Below are 17,393 nucleotides of genomic sequence, written 5' to 3' on the forward strand. Positions count from 1 at the left end.
AAAACGTACGATAGTGGCAAATTCTGGTTTTGAAAGTTCACTGAAAGATTTTGAAAGTTCACTGAACATACTCAGCTCACACGACAAAAAAAAAAAAAACTACAATACATTACATGCCAAGCCACATGCGGGTGTAACAAACATCCGGATTAGCCGAGCGTTTCAACATCTTCGATATTTATTATAAAATAACATTTCAGTTATCTTTTCAAACTAACAACAATGGCAGAGACATGGTTAGTAGGACTAAAACAAACATTAATGACAAATCATAACCATACATAATGAGGTAATAATTAGGAGTAGACAGATTTAAATTTGCAAATATAACCCATGTTTGTTATTGTGCACAGTGCTGAAAAGTCGTTCTATATAAAGAAAAACTTTTCAACACTGTAACTAAATATAGAGTCACCGACAACAACCAAATATTGCTGTGAACTTGTCGAAGAGAATAAACATAACTCCCATTACATTTGTTTACGTTTTGTTTCATCCAAAATATATACTCTGATACAACATATCTCCATTGAGCAGTTATCGTAACGCTGAGCAAAGTAGTGAAAGCGTCGCTTTCAAAATCCATAAAAGGGGTGGTACCGATATGTTAGGGCTATAGGAAAACCTTGATATTTATGTACTTCGTTCTGTCAGAAAAGGTAGAACCCTTTACGAACTCTAAATTTCAAATTTAATCTTATTGTATATTGCATTATGGAAAATGGCACTAAGTATATCTTAAAAACTTCAAAATACCATAGACCATCAAAATGAGTTACAATGTAGGCGATATCTTGCTACAGTAGTTTTCATCTTTTGTATGTTTCAAACAACAAATTTGAAACAAAAAAGTTCAAAAAAGTCGTAGGTATCACTATGCGGGAATACAAGGAGGTATAGACATATTCAGACAAAATATGAAAACTACTGGCCTCTTGCCACCCCCTGAAACACATTACAAACACAACTCTAGGTGCCACTGCATTTTCATCGGCAATTCTTGATATAATAATTTACAGTTTTTTTTTATTTACTCGTAGAAACACAAATAAACACCAACATTAAGCTTTGCATACTTATATATAAGGTATTTACATGAACATTCTTTACCAGTTTATACATTAAATTCGTTCTATTCTGATTGTTGATGTCGAAAAAAAACAGTTTTTTGAGATATAGTCATGTAGTTCCATATAAAACCATCAGTTTTAGGGTGTGTAATTTTACTTAAAAACAAGTAAAACAATAATTAGTTCGGCCGGGTAGAATTTCTAATAACCTTCACCATTGGGCAAAGAAAACATTTTTATATACAAATATCTTAATTCAATCGTTTTCCACTTTAAACTACAAATACCAATAAGACCGTTTGGATAATGCAGTTAAACTTTAAAACAAAACATAAAGTGAGTATGTCCGTTATAAAAAGGTGCACGTTTAGACAACTTTATACTACAAAAATTGTTATCTATTGCAAGTCTTAAATTCCAAATTTGAAAAAATTCCATGGGTAACTGTGACAAGGATTATCAAAACCATGATATGGCGGTTATAGGAGCGAAAACCCATTTTAGAGGACACATACATACGAATACAAAAATATGGCGAAAATCCTCAAAATACCGAACATCGGGAGGTACCGTTATATGGGGGCTATACGAAAATATGATCGTATACATACAATATTCTGCCACTGGAGCTAAAACCCATTATGACCTACATATACAACTTTTAGACAAATCCATGGAAAAAAGTGGCAAAAATCATCAAAATACCGAATATCGGGAGGTACCGTTATATGGGGGCTATACGAAAACGTGGACCTTTACATGCAATGTTCCGCCAGTGAAACTAGAACCTATTATGTCGTACATTTACCAATTTAGACAAATGTTATGTTATAGAGTGGCATTTCTATTGCTATAAGTGAATTCGAGATAGCAACATACTTCGCCGTAATAAGCGTATTTCAAATAAATTATTGTGTTGTTCTTTAGTGTTGGCCTAAGGCGTTGTGGGTCAATGGTTCTTATTAAAATCATATCCCAATCTGATCCGATTTAAATATAATTTTAAAAAAATTACTTTTACACCAAACTCCGCCAGACTTTTCATATTTCATTGAAATTGGTGCGTCAAATATGTGAAATCGGCCGAGAATATATATATGGGGGCTATATCCAAATCTTCACTAATATCCAATTAATTTATCACATTTATTATTATAACCAAATTCCGCTACACATTCTGAATTTCATTGGAATCGGTCATATATATCGTGTTTGGTGCATAATATGTATGAAATCGGCCTCAACTGATTTCAATATAATTTGGAAATTTTTTCTGGTGCCAGATTTTGTCTCTCTCGCTTTGGGTGCATCAAATATGTGAAATCGGCTGAGTATATATATGGGAGCTATAATCAAAGCTCAGCTTATTTAAATATAATTTGTCGAATTTATTTTTGTACCAAATTTAGGCACTCATGCCGAATTTCATTGGAATCGGAAATACATATCGTGTTATGTGCATCAAATATGTGAAATCGGCGGAAACTATATATGGGAGCTATATCCAAATCTGAACCGATTTTAATATAATTTGACTAATTTATTTTCTAATCAAAATCCCGTTACATATTCCAAATTTCTTTGGAATCGAACGTATTTCTTTGGAATCGAACGTATGGTGCATAAAATACATGAAATCGGTCGAAAATATATATGAGAGTTATATCCAAATCTGAATCGATTTTAATATAATTTGACAAATTTATTTTCGGATTAAATCCCGTCACGCATTCCAAATTTCATTGGAATCGAACATTCATATTGTGTTTGAGGCATCAAATGAACGAAATCGGTCGAAAATATATATGGGAGCTATATCCAAATCTGAACCGATTTCAATTTAATTTGACAAATTCATTTTGGCTCCCAATTCCGTTACTTATTTTAAATTTCATTACAATCTTCTTCTTCTATATATATAAAAGAGGAAAATGTTTGTATGTTTGTTTGTTCAAAAACCGCTGGATAGATTTTCCTGAAAATTTCCATATATACTGCAATTGAAATCGGTTCAGATTTGGATATAGCTCCCATATACATTTTTGGCCGATTTCATGTATTTGGTGGACCAAACACGATATGTATTTCCAATTGTATTGAAATTTAAAATAAGTAACGGAATTGGGAGCCAAAATGAATTTGTCAAATTAAATTGAAATCGGTTCAGATGTGGATATAGCTCCCATATATATTTTCGACCGATTTCATGTATTTGATGCACCAAACACGCTATGTATCTCTAATTTCAATGAAATTTGGAATGTGTGGCGGAAATTAAAACAAATATACATTTGTCAAATTATATTAAAATCGGTTCAGATTTGGATATAGCTCTCATATATATTTTCGACCGATTTCATGTATTTTATGCACCATACACGATATGTATGTTCGATTCCAAAGAAATTTGGAATATGTAACGGGATTTTGATTAGAAAATAAATTAGTCAAATTATATTAAAATCGGTTCAGATTTGTATATAGCTCCCATATATATTTTCCGCCGTTTTCACATATTTAATGCACAAAACACGATACGTATTTCCGATTCCAATGAAATTCGGCATGAGTGGCTAAATTTGGTACAAAAATAAATTTGACAAATTATATTCAAAAACGCTCAGATTTGATTATAGCTCCCATATATATACTCAGCCGATTTCACATATTTGATGCACCCAAAGAGAGACAAAATCTGGCACCAGAAAAAATTGCCAAATTATATTGAACACAGTTGAGGTTTGGATATAGCTAACATATATATTTCGGCCGATTTCATATATGTTATGCACCAAACATGATATATATGACCGACACCAATGAAATTCAGAATGTGTGGCGGAATTTGGTTACAATAATAAATGTGACATATTAATTGGAAATTAGTTAAGATTTGGATACAGCTCCCATATATATGTATATATTATCGGCCGATTTCACATATTTGACGCACCAATTTCAATGAAATATGAAAGGTGTGGCGGAGTTTGGTGTAAAAGTATTTTTTTTAAATTATATTTAAATCGGATCAGATTGGGATATGATTTTAATAAGAACCATTGACCCACAACGCCTTAGGCTAACACTAAAAAACAACACAACAATTGATTTGAAATACGCTTATTACGGCGAAGTATGTAGCTATCTCGAATTCACTAATTGCAATAGAAATGCCACTCAACTTCAAAAGATTGCAGTTTACTTCACGCTTGGTATTTGCTATGAAATAAATAAATCCGAAGACACACCCTTCGTGTATTTATGTCATGTTACTGCTTTTCTAATGGTTTTGGTTATTTACGCATTAAAGTAGAGCAATATTTTTTTTTAATTTTTATTTATTTTTTATAAAATCAAAAGGGGTAGCGAAGCGCACCGGGTTCAGCTAGTATATATATATATATATATATATATATATATATATATATATATATATATATATATATATATATATATATATATATATATGCTCTCCTGGTGGGTGGTTGGTATAATTAGATAGGGACGTACGAAAAGTATTAAGAATAATAAATAATGCACCCTTTATGTTTTGAGGAAGAGGTAGGGTAGAACTGGTGAAGAGTATGATAGATGTGCCAATAGGGTTTTTGGAAATTCGTACTATAAGCGTTTACGCCCATGCGGGGAAAAGGGGGGAAATTTTAAAGAAGTCCAACTAAAATAGAATAAATAACAAGTAAAAAGGCTAAGTTCGGCCGGCCCGAACTTTGAATACCCTCCACCACTGGAAACGACTTTGGGAATGTTAAAAAAAATAAAATCCGTTAAATGTTCTTTTAAAATCTTGAAAATACCGAATGTAGCCGTTATATTAGGGTCTCCTCCATCCATTACGAACATCAAATACCATTTGAAACAATTCCGGTGAATAATGCCGCCAAAATCATCAAAATACCGAATATCGGGAGGTACCGATTTTTGGCTGCTATACGAAACGGGGACCTGCACAGACACTTTTCTGTCTTAGGCTGTAGTATCCATTACGAACTCTACATAATAAATTTGAAACAATTCCGGTCAATAATATCGTTAACATTATCAAATTACCGAATATGGGGAGGTATCCGTCATAGGCTGTAGTACCCATTGAAATATTCCAATATGAAATTTGAAATAATTCCGGTAAGTAATGCCGCTAAAATCATGAAAATACGTAGTATCGGTAGGTACCGTCATATGGGGGCTATACGAAGACCTGGACATGCATTCACATTTTGTTTTGCCAGAGGTTTTAGTACCCAATAAGATCTTCCAAAGGAAGTTTGAAACTATTTGGGTGAATAATGTTGCTGAAATCATCAAAATACCCACTATCGGGTGGTACCGTTAAATGGGGCTACACGAAGACGTGGACGTGCATACAAAATTTTTTTTCACGAGCTTCAAATACGAAGTTCCGTTATATGGGGGCTATACGAAAACCTGGACCGACATGACCCCATTACGAACCTAACCTGCCCACTGGTAAACTATGCATGTGTTCAAAATTTTAGCCTTCTATCTCAATTCGTTCGAAACATAGCCTGATTACAACAGACAGACAGGCGGATAGACGGACGGACATTGCTAGATCGTGCAGAATATATATACTTTGTAGGTTCTATTCTGAATATTTCGAGGAGTTACAAACGGAATGACAAACCTAATATACACTCCACAGAATGGTGGAGGCTATAAAAACACAATAGGGTGTCATTTTTAAGTATAAAACAAGCAAAATAGAAGCTAAGTTCGGTCGGGCCGATATTTTAATGCCCTCCATCATTTGGAAGACTCTTGAAAATAATCAAAAAAAAAAAAAAAAAAAATAATAATAATAAAATAAAAAAAACACTACCACCTAATTGAAAATTGTTATATGGAGACCATACGAAGACATGGATCGACATGATCCATTTACGAACTTAAATTGCCTGGTAAACTATGGATGTATTCAAATTTTTAGCCTTCTATCAACAACAGACAGGCCGACGGACGAACATTGCTAAATCCTATTAGTCTTTTACGCTGATCCAGAATAAATACTTTGTAGTGTCTATTCTGAATATTTCGAGAAATTACAAACGGAATGAAACATCGAATATACCCTCCATAGAATGGTGGAGGGTATAATAAGGCAACCGCCCGTCTTTATTAATAATGAAAAAAAGGAATTAGTAAACAATATTGCTTTATTGGCATAATAGTGGTGGAGAGCCTTCGTTCGCATTGGGCGATATAAGAAGAAAGAATTTTTTACAACACAAACGAGCGAAGCAATACGCCGCATGCCCTGTTGGGCATACACTTAAGCCAGTATAGGCCTGTTGTGCGCTCTAGTCTAAAGGGTTTTTTTTGAACAGAACGGACAGTTTACATGCTGTTATATTTGAAATTCAGTTGTCTTTATGAAATTTCTTAACTGTTTTATATCATTTACCATGATCTGAATAAAGTCTGGTATAGAGTCTTTCACTAAGAATTGAGATCTGTTATTTGCAAAAACTGAGCTTTGGCAGAGAAAATGTTCCAATGTTTCGTCATCTTCCCCGCATGCCCTGCATATGCTGTTATCCACACATCCTATCTTGCACAGCAAAGAAAAAGTTCTTCGTTTTTACCTCATTGGGATGACCCCATAGGATTTTGGTGGTTTTCCCTACGCCCTCATTGTTCCATAGGGATATGTGGGCGTTTTTTGCCCTTTAACACTAAATATGACACATTTAGCGACACTGGATTGTCTGCGTTTATTGTTGCTTATTCCCTGCCTGTTTTGGCGAGAGAGTTTGCTATCTCGTTACCCTAACTCTCGTATGACCTGGTACCCATATAATGCGTACTATACCGTATTGAGAGTAATTGTTGATTGAATTTGTACATTCCAAAACAGCTTTTGAGGTTACTGTTTTGAATGTTATAGCCCTTATAGCTGTCTTGCTGTCCGTTAGGACGTTTATGGTAGCCGGTCTCATGTTGGCATTAAGCCAGTTCAGACACTCTGCAATCGCCCGGACCTCCGCTTGCAGGATCGAATTGTGATCGGGCAAGCGGAAAGAGATTTCGGTGATACAAACAAAAGTCCCAGTCCCGCTCTCTCCCCTAGCACTGAGCCGTCTGTATAAGAACAGTTTCCAGTCGGCATTTGTGGTAGGAATCCGTCGATCCACGAGTCTAAGGATTAATGTTACAAATGAGGCAGCTACAAAAGCTTCAGATATCCGATACAAAATTTTCCCGTTGTTACCTGTAAGATTGCTTAATGGTACGTAGTGTGGCCTTTGTTTATCCACTCGTCCGTCGTTCGTCGCCCTAAGCCTTAAGGCCGCGATGGCCCCTTCATACCGTATCTGAATTGCTATTGGGTGCATAAATAGAATTGTCTCTAATTCCCTAAGCAGCACATTCCTTGGACTTTCAGTAGTAGTTTGATATTACATTTTTTATTAATAGCTGTCCACCAGACTACCGATGCGTATATTAGAACAGGTCTAATTACGCTTTTGAATAGCCAGTGTGTCATCTTTGGATTGAAACACCATTTAGAGCCTACAGCCCTTTTACATGTTACCCAACATCTGTGAGCTTCGTTTGCTCTTACTTGGATGTGATCCCTCCAATTAAGTTTCCTATCAAGAATCACACTCAGATATTAAACCTTATTGGAAATATTGATTGTTTTGTTCAGGAAGACTGGTTCAACGATATGGCCCAGTTTTCTTTTCTTAGTGAATAGACATATCTCAGTTTTTTTTCGGGTTAACGTTAAGACCTCTCGGTCTGGCCCAGTTGTCTGGAAGTCTCAGAGCCGACTCGGCCCTTCTGCGAAGCAAGTTAGGGTACTTTCCCCTCAAAAGTATTATAACGTCGTCTGGAAAACAGGCTGGTTCAAAGCCTTCATTGGTTAAAGTCCTTAGAAGACTTTTAATGGAGGTAACCCACAGAAGGGATGATAATATCCCTCCCTGTGGAGTACCTTGACCAACCTTGTCTCTTATGTTAACGTCATACAGCCCGCAGCTTATCCATCTATTCCTTAGCATGTGGTTTATCCAGACCCCTAGGGCCCGGTCGACCTGAAAATTATCTAAGGATTGGATGATTGTATCTGTGCTGTGCATACTGCTAGTGCATACATCTTCTTATCGAAGGTGCTCTCGATGTGGTGTACAACCTCATGTAATGCGGTTTCCACTGAACGTCCTTTAACGTATGCATGCTGTTTGTATTTGAGCATATCGTTTGCAATTCTGTTCTTAATCATGGTGTCGATTGTACGTTACATGGTTTTAGTAAGAACTATGTTAGACTTATCGATCGATAAGACTTGGGTATTGTATAGCTTTCCTTTCCAGGTTTGGGTATAAAAACTACCTCCATTCTTGCAAGGCTTTAAGGGTGTACGCAAACTTTGGGCACGCGTTGAAAATTCCTGCTAAGTTGGAAGAAATAAGGTCTACTTCCTTGTGGAGCAGAGCCGGGAAGACCATATCTGGCCCGCTGCCTTAAACGGTTTGAAACTTCTGAGGGCTTCCTTTACCATCGATTCATCAATTTTAGGTGCTTTCTCAGTCGCAATCCTTCTATCTTCCCCATATATTTTCCCCTGCCCTGGCCTCTCTTTTACTAGTTTCCCATACTTCATACAGACAGGATTTGTTCCGAAAACGTATTGGGTTCGGCGGCGGCCGTCTTAGTTCAAACCTTATATACCTATGATTCGAGAAAGAGTGTTCATCCGAAGCCCTCCAATTCTGAATCTCGTTTATAAGGTTTCCTGAACAAAAAGTAATGTCTAAAACCTTCTCCCTAATTTTGTTTACAAAGGTCGCTTTATTCCCAATATTAAGAATTATTAGATCGTTAGTATTTAGATAATCTAGTAGTGACTGGCCCCTTTTATAAGTGTTAGTTCTACCCCACGAAATGTGGTGAGAGTTAGCATCGCTTCCTACTAGTACTTCGTTATCTGTTTGTTTTGTTTTGCTCACCAGCCGCTGCAGTTCCGACGAAGGTGGTAATGTCGGCGCGTCGAACGGTAGGCATACTGACGCTAGGTATATATTTCCATTCCCCTGCCTCGGTACTGTAGCGTACGATGTTGGCAACACTGGGGAGAAAATAAAACATAAGTTTTTGTGACATATTATACAAGTTCTCGGTCGAGACCCTGTATTCGCATAGAATAGTTGGTAGTTAATATGGTTTAGTCCAGAGACCTAGTTTTTAACTGTCCAAGGTTCCTGAATTAAGCCAATGTGAATGTTACCTGAATTTATTAGTTTCATCAGAGCCAAGTTTGCTATCTCGCTCCGATGAAGGTTCTCCAGCCCTCCAGTAGACGGGCTTCTTGAGAGTCGGTAATTTTGTCACTGTCTCCCTGTTCCGTGTTGCTTGGGGATCTTCTTTCTCCTCTTCGCTGCTACATTTGGTGTCCTCGTCTCCGATCCTCACCTTATTATTTTTGAACCTGACAGCGTTCATAGAATGCCATGCCCATAGTCTTTGTCAGACTGGCCATGGAGAGATCGTCAACTCCAATCACAAGGAGAGTGTCATCCTCCTTCTCCTCCCTGTGAAAGACTTCCCATCTCTTCATGCCCAAAGTCTTATTTTGCCTTCCGAAGACTTCGAGCATACGTTCTGTCCCAAATTTGCTGCCAAATCCTCTGACGTATACAGTAGTTTTAGTTTTCTTCTCGGAAACCCCTGGTTTCAGTGATGCTGACAGTTGTTGTGATAACGGGTCACCTGAATTGTGTTTGTTTGTTCTTTAGCATAAAGCTTTTCTACATATACTTTTATCTCCATATGCTTTTATTCGTTTCAATGGATTTTTCACCGTCACAGTTCCCACAGAGTAACTGTCAATTTCGGCAAAAGCTGGTATGCAAATGAATAGTGGTATAGGATCCCAATAGCCGAAAAGCAACCATTTATACTACGTTGTAAAGTTTTTAAGGCAGTACCCGTCTCAGTTTGTAACGCCGAGAGTTCAAGAAAAAAAAAAGTTTAAGATGCCTATATCACACGGAGGCAAAACAAACTTGTGAGGAACGTGATCCGATGATATATTACCATTACGATAACTAGAAGAAGCAACCGAAACGACCGGTGAATGGGGTATAGAAATATTTTCGTTAAGTGTCGGAGAAACCTGGGTCGGTACTACCATGGGAGTGTATGCAAGATTAGACGAATTTTCCCGCAAACTCAAATAAGAATGTTTCGATAGAGCTTTCAACAAATCTAAGTCTTCGGTTATTGACGATAAAAATTGAACAAACGCCTGAAAAGATGGCACATACTTTTCGCCCATAGAATCTACATAATTATTCTAGCTTCTTCAAGTTCCGTGAGATAACATAAACATTTATCATATGCATTTCTTATTTTGCTCCACAATTCTCTCACTTCAGAACCTCGAATTTCGAGATTTTACAGATAATGCTCTTCGGCATAAATTAATAAAATGAAGCACTAAGTTGAACGAGATCATAAGAAGCTCTAATATATACCGACAGAGGAGTGATCGACATGGATTTATTAAAAAGAAAGAAAAATAAATAAATAAAAATATAAAAGAAATAAAGAAAATCCATATATGAGAAAAATTGCCGTGAATCTGGTGTAGCGTGTGATGTGTAAAATATAATACTATCAACGACAAGATAAGAAACTTTGTTTAAAGTTTTAACAAAATATTATAAAATTTTGACAAAATAATGAAAAAACCTTTATTACCGACACAAGAGCCTGAAACGGTATGTGCTATAACGGTTCAATCTAATAAAAATTCAACAACTTAATAATGGGTTTATTAGTAAATAAATCAATAAATATATAAATACTTGGCAAAAATTAAAAATCTACAAAATTCTAATATAGAACAACTAATAACCAGTAACCGACTGTAGTGTGAATTCGACAACAAGTACATTGATACAACACTTCACTATGTAAAAAAATTAAATATACAATACAAGTAAAAAAGCTGTAAGTTCGGCAGGGCCAACCTTAAATACACTCCACCATTTGAAACAAATTTGGCAATTCTCAAAAACAATAAAAACCTTTAAAAATTCTGTTATAATCTTAAAAATTCCGAATTTAGCTGTTATATTAGGCTCTATACGACGACATTGACCTGCATAGGTAACTTTCGTCATAAGGCATTACAATATTCAAATGCGAATCATCAAAATACCGAATATCGAAAGCTTCCGTCATATGGGTGCTATACGAAGACGTGGACCTCCATAGACAACTTTCTCTTATAGGCTGTAGTACTGGTCGCCTTTTGAAGTTCCTTAACACAAGTGTTCTCAACTAAAGTTGTTCACACAATCCACTCATTAACACAATTTTTTAAATAACCATTTTAAAATAATTAATAATATTAAATTTGTGCATAATTTTTGACGTATTTGCATATTAACTTATAATACACAACTTGCTGCGTTTGTCGACATTTATTATTTCGCATTTTTCTCATCCTGTTGCTTCAATTTATTTTCCGAATTCATAATTTGTAGTAGCTTTTGTTTTTTTTTACCCTCCGCCATTCTATGGAGGGTATATTAACTTTTTCATTCCGTTTGTAACTCCTCGAAATATTCATAATAGGGCCTACAAAGTATATATACTCTGGATCAGCGTAAAATTCTAAGACGATCTAGCGATGCCCGTCTGTCTGTTGTAATCACGCTATCTTTCGAACGAATTGGGAAAGAAGGCTAAAATTTTTCAGGTTAAGTTCGTAACGGCGCCATGTCGGTCCACGTTTTCATATAGCCCCCATATAACGGTACCTCCCGATACTCCGTATTTTCATGACTTTTGCGACATTTTTCACCGTAATTGTAACACATTTCGTATTTGAAGTTCGTAATGGGCACTACAGCCTATGACAAAAAAATTTTTTATGCAGGTCCACGTCATCGTATAGTCCCCATATAACGGTTTTCATTTCGGAATTTCTTTGAAAATTTTCAATTTCCTTCGAAATGGTGAAGGTTTTTAAAAGTTCTGCCCGGCCGAACTTAGCTCTTTTTTTTATTTGTTCACTTTAAGCTGGTATACTAACCCCCACTTTTTATACCCTCCACCATACTATGAAGGGTATATTAATTTTGTCATTCCGTTTGTAACTCCTTGAAATACTCATGTCAGACCCAACAAAGTACATATATTCTTGATCAGCGTAAAATTCTAAGACGATTTAGCCATGTCCGTCTGTCTGACTGTGTGTCTGTCTGTTGTAATCACGCTATCTTTCGAACAAATTGAGATAGATGGCTAAAATTTTGCACAAATGTATATTTTGCCAGTAGGCAGGTTAAGTTCGTAAATGGGCCATGTAGGTCCAAGTTATCATATAGCCCCCATATAACGGTACCTCCCGATATTTGGTATTTTGATGATTTTAGCGACATTATTCACCGGAATTGTTTCAAATTTGGCATTTGAAGTTCGTAATGGATACTACAGCCTACGACATGAATAATCTGTGTAGGTCCACGTCTTCGTATAGCCCCCATATACCGTACCCCCCGATATTCGGTATTTTGATGATTTTAGCGACATTATTTACCGGGATTGTTTCAAATTTCGCATGTGAAGTTCGTAATATATACTTCAGCCCATGCCAGAAAATTGTCTGTGCAGGTCCACGTCTTCGTATAGCCCCCATATAACGGTACCCCCTATATTCGGTGTTTTTGGATGATTTTAGCTACATTATAAACAGATTTTTCTTCAAGTTTCGCATTAAAATATTGTAATAACTTATGACAAAAGTTGCCTATGCAGGTCCACGTCGTCGTATAGGCATTCGGTATTTTTAAGATTTTAACAGAATTTTTAACGGATTTTTTTTTTGGAAATTGTCAAATTTGTACCAAGTGGTGGAGGGTATTAAAAGTTCGGCCCGGCCGAACTTACAGATTTTTTACTTGTTTCTATTCTCATCAGCCATTATTGAAAAATAAAAAAACAACACTGCTGCCTTCCAACCGCCTTATTCGCTTCGTTCTAAACATACCACAACTAATATATCTTGTTTAATACTGAAGTTGACACCTTTTGGGTTTCCGTTGCATATTCCTCCATTCTAGTGGTTAAATTGCGCAGTGAGTCAAAGAGAAAGAAGTGACATTTATTTTAATCTTAAGTTTGTCATTCCATTTGCAACACCTCCAAATATACATTTTAAACCCAACGAATATATTCTTGATCAGCATAAAATTCTATGAAGATTTAGCGATGCCCGGTTTGGTTGATTTAGTTCAAAAAAAAAAATCCATGTAGGTCACCGTTTAACAACGTTACTCCATAACGGTACCTCCCGACATTCGGTATTTTCTGATTTTAGCTACACTATTCACCGGCATAGTTTTAAATTTGGTATTTTAAGTTGGTAATGAATACTACAGCCTAAGACAGAAAATTGTCTTTGCAGATCCACGTCTTCGTGTAGACCTCATAAAACGGTACCTCCCGATATTCGGTATTTTGATGATTTGAGTGAAATTATTAACCGGAATTGTTTCAAATTTGGTATTTGAAATTCGTAATGGATACTACAGTCTCTAAGAGAAAGTTGTCTCTGCAGGTCCACGTCTTCGTATAGCACCCATATAACGGAAACTTCCGATATTCGGTATTTTGATGATTCGCATTTGAATATTGTAATGTCTTATGACGAAAGTTACGTATGCAGGTCAATGTCGTCCTGTAGACCCTAATATAACAGCTAAATTCGGAATTTACAAGATTATAACAGAATTTTTAACGGATTTTATTGTTTTTGAGAATTGTGGAGGGTATTTAAGGTTGGCCCGGCAGAACTTACATTTTTTTTACTTGTATTGTATATTTAATTTTTTTACATAGTGAAGTGTTGTACCAATGTACTTGTTGTCGAGTTCGCCCTACATACGGTTGCTGGTTATTAGTTGTTCTATATTAGAATTTGACGATTTTTAATTTTTGCCAAGTATTTATATATTTATTGATTTATTTACTAATAAACCCATTATTAAGTTGTTGAATTTTTATTAGATTGAACCGTTTTAGCACATAGCGTTTCGTGCTCTTCTGTCGGTAATAAAGGTTTCTTCATTATTGTGTCAAATTTTTGTAAAATTTTGTTGAAACTTTAAACCAAGTTTTTTATCTTGTCGTTGATAGTATCATATTTTACACATTACACACCCTACACCAGATTCACGTCAACTTTTCTTATATATGGAATTTTTTTATTTTTTTCATATTTTTATTTATTTTTCTTTTTTTAATGAAACCATGTCGATCACTCCTCTGTCGGTATATATTAGAGCTTCTTATGATCTCGTTCAACTTAGTTACTTAGTTAATTCGTGCTTCATTTTATTAATTCGTGCCGAAGAGCATTCTCTCTAAAATCTCTGAAGTGAGAGAATTGTGGAGCAAAATAAGAAATGCATATGATAAATGTTTATGTAACCTCAAGCCTCTCTGCATCAGAACAGCGCAACTTCAGTGAATATTTTATTTCACAAACATGGGTTAGTGTTTCATTGTTTTCATAAAAAAAATATTGGAAACAATATGTGAGACTAAACAACTTTAAATATCTACAGGAAAGGTGATATTATAATAATATAATATTTATGAAAGTCTGAGATACTATGAGAACATTTTTTTTGTTTTTACTAACAACAAATATGCTAAGATTTCAAATTTATAGCATGTGCTTTTCGTTACAACTACGATTATGTATGGGTGTGTAAGAATATATATATATATATATATATATATATATATATATATATATATATATATATATATATATATATATATATATATCATGTTTGTGAAATAAAATATTCACTGAAGTTGCGCTGTTCTGATGCAGAGAGGCTTGAGGTTACATAAACATTTACATAAACATTTAACAATCTAGAACGATTTTAGGTGGTTCAGCTTCTATAATCCGAGGATACAGATCAGCGCTAAGTAGCAAGTCTATTGGTCTCTTATCAAAAGAATCTGCTAATTCTAAATTAGAAACGCGAGTTTTCAAGTTAGACATGGGTGGAGGCAAGAATAAGTTCCCTTTGACCTTACGTAAAACAACTGCCGATGTTTCAACAACTCTCGACGTGTTTTTTGGGAGACGATAACTTTAGAGAACAAACCTCTCTTGGTGTAGCAGATTTAGATTTACTATTCTCAGTGCGAGTTGAAATGCCAAGTGCATTCTTAAGTCTTTTTGTTACTACTGAAACTTTAGAGGAGGGGTCAATAATTGCACGAGCAGTATATGATTTATTATTATGGACAATATTGACGACAGCTGTTCCTAAAAGCGCATTCTTATCTGACGGTATTAGGAGACATAAAATCTAAAGATCTATTCTGGATGCGGTTCAGAGGGCTTGGAGACTCGACTTTTGACCTTCGTGAAAGCCGAAGGGGATTTCAAAGATGGTGATTTGACAAATTTACTAATTTTTGGCCGATGGAGAACACTATGATGCCTTTGCGTGCACAAATTGCAAAAATGTTTACTGTTGTTTACTTTAACGACATGACCAGTAGATAAACAATTAATGCAACGACTATTTTTTTTTTTTACTATGGAGAATTTTTCCCCAAAACGAAAGTTTAACAAAACGAGGCCAGAGTCGTAGTACATGACTTTTGTTGGTACAGATAGGGCAAGAGGTGTTCGACTTTGAATTATTAGACTGATGTCCAGGCTCACAGTTTGACTGTGGTGCCAATAACAATCTGTTGGCGGTGCGAGATATATCAACATGATCAGATACCAACGATTTTGGAGGAGGAACACTCTTTGGCAACAAAGATTTAGACAACGAGTTAGGAGAAGTGGCAAGATTTGACGACTTTTCTCTTTGGGGATTTCTACATATACATAGCAGAGTTTGTATTCTTTCTGTGAGGAAAGAATCTAAGCCGTTCCAAGAAGACAAAGACGACTTGTTTTTAACACTTTGCTCCCACAGATGTAAAGTTAGTTCTGGCAACCGCTGCAAACAAATATACACGACAATAGGATCCCAATGATCCGTGATGACGTCAAAGACGGTCATTGCAGTTAAACAACTATGAATGCCGCGTTGGATAGTTTTCAGACCGACAACACTTTCCTTATCCAAAGAGGGGAGATTGATCAAATTCTTCATGTGGTTGTTCATAAGAATGCGCTTGTTGTCATAAGCAACCGACAATGCTTTCCAATGCTAAAGGGAAATTACGGCTGGTGAGCGGAAATCTCGACACAATTTCCCTAGCTTCGCCGGTGGTCTTCTGCATAAGTTGGCAGAGACGTTCAATATCCGAAATTTGCGAATTGTTGACAAAGTAGGTGTAGAAAAGATCCCGAAAAGTGGGCCAAGACATAAAATCACCAGCAAATACTTCCATGTTAAGTGGAGGCAAGTTGAAACGATTGTAATTAAAGGGAGGGTGGGAGCAACTGTCAGTGGTGATAGAATTTTCTGGAGTGGACTGAGCGGGTGAATGAGCTAACTGCACAGAAATCGGGTGGACGGAATTGTCCGAAAGAACCCCAGATGATGGCGTAGGCGTATTCAAAGGTGCTGTAGGTGAGATTAGACTACTAGAATGTGGAGGAGTTGGTGTAATTGGAGAATCTATAGACACAGGCCAATTTTCAGAAACGAACGATTTTAGCCGATCTAGATGCCGATGAACGGAGGTCAAATACCAATGGTATGCAATGAAGGAATTAATGTAGTTGTCCTCAACAACATCAAATTTATCAAGCTGTGCAATCTCGGATGTTGTGAGGTAAGATTTGCACTCATTATATGTGCACTTAACCTTGTCCCACATTTCCCGAATTTCCGAAAGACGAATTTCGAGGTTGCAAACGGTAAATTGAGATTCATTCAACTGTTCGAATGATTCAACCGATTTAAGAACAAGGTTAGCAGCTCTAACGAACCGAGTTACTGGAGTTGTCTACATTATTTAACCAATTTATTTAATAATCCTCTGAGACTCTATGTTATAGGACAATACAATCAATAGGGAGGTTGAGATTCTAAAACGAACAAGTAATTTGTGTCAATAAATGGTGGGAATTATTAAGAAGTACGGCCAAATTAAATAATTTTTTTTATGATTAAGGCGAGGAATATTTTGCGGCATATGTCGAATGTAGGGTGAACTCTTCCAAAAAAAAAAAAAAATCCAAACCCTATGAAGACTCACAAATAATACAAACAATTATTAATTAATTGCCCAAACAAGTACAAAATAGCCACAAAAGACGACCAGTTTCAACTAATA

General features: G+C 35.9%; 1 protein-coding gene across 6 annotated transcripts in view; it reads left to right on the forward strand.

The window, feature by feature from the left end:
* LOC101892885 (putative FERM domain-containing protein FRMD8P1) overlaps positions 1–17,393 on the forward strand; it is a 1,829,920-nt gene that overhangs the window by 371,382 nt on the left and 1,441,145 nt on the right. The gene's annotated exons all lie outside the window — the stretch shown is intronic.

This window comes from Musca domestica, unplaced genomic scaffold, assembly GCF_030504385.1.
Source record: "Musca domestica strain aabys unplaced genomic scaffold, Musca_domestica.polishedcontigs.V.1.1 81, whole genome shotgun sequence".
Lineage (NCBI taxonomy): Eukaryota > Metazoa > Arthropoda > Insecta > Diptera > Muscidae > Musca > Musca domestica.